The sequence below is a fragment of the Gracilinanus agilis genome, chromosome 3 (assembly GCF_016433145.1).
Source record: "Gracilinanus agilis isolate LMUSP501 chromosome 3, AgileGrace, whole genome shotgun sequence".
In the NCBI taxonomy this organism is placed as follows: Eukaryota; Metazoa; Chordata; class Mammalia; order Didelphimorphia; family Didelphidae; genus Gracilinanus; species Gracilinanus agilis.
Window position 1 is genome coordinate 410,100,596 of NC_058132.1, and position 5,493 is coordinate 410,106,088.

The following is a 5,493-nucleotide window of genomic DNA, read 5'->3' on the forward strand; positions in this document are numbered from 1 at the left end:
CTGTAAACACAGAGGATAAGATTTAGCCAGGAATTGTCACCCAGAGCATCCCAGAACAGGAATAGTCTGTGAAGAAGGGGAAAGGAGAGATCCAAATCAAGCAGAGAAGTGCCTAAACTTATGTAAAATGTAGAAAAAGGTGACAGCTTAGTTGTTTAGTTGTTTACTATATAATTCTGGGTCATAGCTCTAGAGTTGCCTGGATCAGGGACCCTATGCCTGGGGATGGCATTCCAGGTGAAGTTGTGGTCAAAGTCCCTAGGTTCTGTACTGAGCAAGAAATAAGTTCAGAAGAAACAGCAGCACTTGGTTGCTTTGACCCCAGGAGCTGTTCTAGTTCCAACTTCCAGCACAGTCTGAAGCCTGAACTTCCAGAACAAAGGGGAGTTTGCAGTTTTGTCACTCTGAACAAATAGAGCTTTCTAGGTGGCTAATAGTGGCTGAGTCCACTAATATTCTAAGAAAACTCTAATCAGTAGCAAGCCCACAAAAGGGTTGCTTAGACCCAAGCCAAAGTCAGGAACCTTCAGATTTTTGACCAAGAGGTCGTCAACATACTTTCCCCTGAATCAAATCACTTAGGGAACACTGAAAGCTTGTAGGTTCCCATTCTGACCTGTCTTTGAGATTCTGGAATAATATAATACTTAATACCCTAAGAAAGCAGCAGCAATAACCTAGAGGACCCAAGGTCAGTACAGACATTCCTTCCAAAAATATGCAGGAGTTGGTTCAAACTTAAAGTCTGAAGTCAGGAAGTAAGCTGTAAGAATAAATTAATTAATTAATCTCACCATAAAAAGTTACCATGGTGAAAGGGATACCCAAGACACAAATTCAAAAGAAGGAATGACTTTACAATATCTAGAGTCAAAACCTCCTACAAAAATATAGCTTGTGCACAAGTTCAACTAAAATTTCTAGAAGAGATAGAGCAAGTATTTATAGAAAAATTAAAAAATTTTATACATTAATTTTGGAATAGGAAAAATATGGAAAATAAATGAGAGTTATGGAAGAACCAGAAAGAGAGTTAATGACTTGGCACAAAAGATATAAAATCTTGGTCAAGTAACAAACACATTAAAATTAGAATTAATCAAATAGAAACCAATGAATCTATAAGCCAAAAAAATACTAAAATAAAATCAAAAGACTGAAAAAAATGAAGAAAATGTAAAGCATCATATAGCCAGAACAATCAACCTAGAAAACAGTTAGAAGAAAGATTATTTATGAATTATTAGATTACTTTAAAGCCATGACCAAAAAAGACCTTACATATTATATTTCAAGAAATCATAAAAGAGTAAGAACCTTCCCCTCATCTCCTGAAAGTAATTCCCCATACAAAAAAATCCCAGGAACATTATAGCTAAAATCCAGAGATTAAGGGCACCTGGGTAGCTCAGTGGAATTAGAGCCAGGCCTAGCGACGGAGGTCCTAGGTTCAAATCTGACCTCAGACACTTGCCAGCTGTGTGACCCTGGGCAAGTCACTTGACCCCCGTTGCCTCCTTTTACCATTCTTCTTCCTTGGCTCCAAGACAGAAGGTAAGGACTTAAAAAACAAATAACTAACTAAATAAAACCCAGAGATTACAGGTCAAAGAAAAAATATTGCAAGTAGTCAGAATGAAAGAATTTAAATACCAAGAAACCATAGTCAGGTTCACACAAGATCAATAGCCACCAGTTAAAAAGAACAAAGAGCTTGGAATACAATATTAATATTCTAGAAGGCAAAACATAGATTTATGACAAAAATTAATTTAGTCAGAAAAACAGTATCATCTCACTGGGGAGGGGGGAATTATTTTTAATGAAATAGAGGATATCCAAAATGTTCAGTTACTTTTGAGTGCCTCATTTTGTTCCAATATTGATATTAGAATAATACTTCCAATTTAAGAATGTACAAAAATATTTATGGTAGTCCTGTTTAGAGTGGCAAAGAATATGAAACTGAAAAGCTAGGGAATGGCTAAATGAATTATGCTGTATAAATGTAATGGAAAGGTACTCTAGGAATTAATGAAGGAAATGGTTTCAGGAAAAAACATAAAAAGACTTGTATGAACTAAAGCTGAGTGAAGTGAGCAGAAAAAAGAAAATAATTTCTATAATAATAATACTGTTCAAGAGCCATGCTTAATGTCCTTCTAAAGACTCCTTGCAACCCTCTCTAACAGAGGACCCACCTATCCCCAGAATGGAGAACAAAGAATCAATTAGAGGTCTAAAGTAAACAATGCCTTTTAAGCAAGAGACCAGAGATAAGTCTATTTCCATGAAGCCAGAATACATGCTTCATGGATTCACTCAAATTAATATTTAAAAATTGAATAAAAGTGATCTATCTAATCTTATCTGCATGACAAATTAGTTTGGATTTAGACATGTATCTTTTACAAATAGTAAAAGATACAAGCACCATTTTGAGATTTTTAACTCCCTTTTTAAAAAAGATAGCCTATACAATAACAAAAACTTAAGTACATAATCATTCCCAAAGTTAAAAGTTAACATTATTCTAACTAATCAAGTATTAACTATTCCTGATAATTAACTCCTTTCTTCAGAGGGTTTATATTCTGTAATTATCAAAAAAGTATAGATTTTTTCCCCTTTATGTTGTAGTAATTAGAATCTAAATGGAGTTGGCTTTCAGGGCTAAGAATCACGCTCATCTCTTCAACTGAACTTTTGGTTGGTTGATACACATGATTAGCCACATAGCTGAGTCTCCTCCTGATGTTATGTCTTAGGAATTAAGAAATTATGAGAACTGGGGAGGCTGTGGCAGTAAAGCCAATGCATCATTTGACAAAAGAGTTAAGCATCAGAGATGCATTAAAGAGACAAATTCAAATTCAGGTCTGAAAAGAAGTAAGGGCTTTCCTGAGTGCTGTGGAGGTCTTGTGATCTTTAATGTTGTACCCAGGTCCTAAATGAGTTTCATATACAATTATCAATGGGAAGCCTATAAAACTTTGATTTACCAATATTTCCTAACCCACTAGAAATTACTATGGCCCCTAGTTTGGCAGAGAAGGTGAAACTATTTGCATGTGTTTGATGATGCCATGATCCTTTCCAAGAGTAAAAACTGGTCCCAGATTTCTCTCTTCTTCCCCCAGACCAAGTCAAATGAATAAGCATTCCATTAAGTGTTTGCTGGGCTAAGCATTGAAGAAAGAAAGCTGAGCAAAAATAGTTGCTCACCTGAAGGAGTTCACGTTCTAATGGGTAAAATGATATGTAAATAACTAGAAAACACAAGATATATGTTGTTTTTGTCATTGTTCATCCTTTATTTTAGAGTACCAATAGCAACCTAGGGTGACAACTTGACTTGCAAGTGAATTGAATTTAAATAAGGCAGAGTTGCACAAAGTCATCATCCTCACTCTTTCTCTAGTCACTGAAATCCAATGGCAAGACAAGTCAGGATGATTGGTCATGTCCCAGTATGCAGGGGATGACCTTTGCATCTTTGAGGTCTGATCAAGCTCTAAGTGCTTCAATTGCCTTCATGACCAAAATGGAACAAATTGTTCTCATCCATCCATTATGCCAGAGGAAGTCTTTACATACTTAGGGTAGAAATGCCCCCTAACTCACCAATGGGTTTGAAGTCTGTTAGTTACCCTCAACCTGGTTTAGTTCATCTACCAAGATGGTTTTTATTAAAACTACATACAAGATATATACAGAGTAGAGAGAAGGAAATCTCAGAGAGGAAGTCACTAGTAGTGAGGATTCTTATAGAAAGGTCTCTTATGGAAGGTGGGATTTGATTTAAAAAAAAAGATATTTAAATTATTTTGTTCAGTTGAATTACACAAGGACTAATAAAGACTTCCATGGTTGAAGCAAATCTATACATGATAATGTAAATCAGGTACTACAAATGTAGGCTTCTAGGTAAACTTCCAAAGTAGCTCCTGGAAGATACACTTAATCAATTCAGAACAATCTATTCAAAATATAGTATATAACATATAAGTATATATAAAATATGTCAATGTTGTAGAAACACGGCCAAGTCAGGGGACCAGGCATTATACTCATTGTCCCTACCAAAGGGTACAAAAAGCCAGCACCAACACTGGTCCAGATGTCACAGATTAGAAGAACAAGACTCATGGGCACACCTTTCTTCTCTGGTTTAAAAGATAAGGACAGATGTGTTTTAACCATGCAGATTCCAAATCCCTGCTTTGTGTAGACTTTAACTTTATGTTGAGCCTCTGGCAGTAGTTCAACATTATTTGCTCCATAGATTTTCTGTGCAACTATCCTGATCTTGTCTATCACAAGGAGCTCCACATCACAGAGGAGCTAGAAGTGACTTGGTGCCTGCTATGATCTCTGGACTACATGAGTGAAGGCAATAGTTCCTCTCCTTCTGCCCAGTACTTCATAGCATCAAAGGCTCCAGCTTCCTTATCCAGATGGGCAACCAGCTCCATGGTTCGGTATCAGCCTTGAATGAATTGACCGTCACTACTGCTGGAATGGCACTTTGGATTTGTTTGTCCAAGTTTGCAAAAGCCTTTTCCTACAAGCTTCAATTTCTCTTTGATGTAATCTTTTGGTAGAGGTATTCCAGCAGTGACTGTGGGGTGTCTTCCTTGCATTTTAAGAACAGTGGCAACAAATACCACCACATGAGGACAGAGACCAGAATTTGGTATTTGATGTTAAAAAATTTTCCATTCCAATGTCAGCTCTAACTCTTGCTTCAGTTACTATAAACCCTTCAGGGCCAACAAGCTCCAGTGCAAATCCTGTAGGTGATGATTAAGGAGTTCCCAAGTGCAATATTGGCAAATGGTCCAGCATGAACAAACACTGCTTGACTGCATCCTTCGTCAGCACTGTCATAGTTTTGAAGACTCACAAATCTTCAAGCCTGGCTCTCTTTTCTTATTACTTGCCACCACCATCTTGCTCAGTCTCTTTCATATCTTCTTTACTACTGGTAAACACCAAAACTACCAAAACTAGCCATAGATATATCCAATTGAATTGTCCTTTCATATCCTTTCTCAAGGGAGGAAGGGAGTTGGTTGCTTATATACCTGGCTTCTGTCATCTATGATAGGTCTTGAAACCTATTCCCCGGGGATAAGGGGCCCTACTGTATTTTCTAAATAGCATTAGTCTCATCAAATTAATATCCAAATGTGGTATCACTGAGAGTTAGTCTCCATCTTAGCTACCACTGTACCAGATCCAGAAGGTCACTTCTTATGCCTCTGAACATCAATACTGGGCTACTTGAAAAATGGAATGGAATCCCATTTCCTCAATTTCAGACCTAAATGACTCCCAGATGGCTTATCATCTGACCTTTTGAAGCACAGGTCACAGTCCCCAGTCTTTTCACTTAAAACAAAAGGACACAATGCTAAGGCAGGCAAAGAATGGAAGTAAATATTTGGGGGGCCATATGGTAGGCTCAGAGGGATAAGGCCAAAGGCTATA

At 37.2% G+C, this 5,493-nt stretch overlaps 1 pseudogene; it reads right to left on the bottom strand.

Annotated features, from left to right (window-relative positions):
- Positions 1–3,969: 3,969 nt before the first annotated feature.
- Positions 3,970–5,101, bottom strand: LOC123241635 (annotated as a pseudogene).
- Positions 5,102–5,493: the final 392 nt, after the last annotated feature.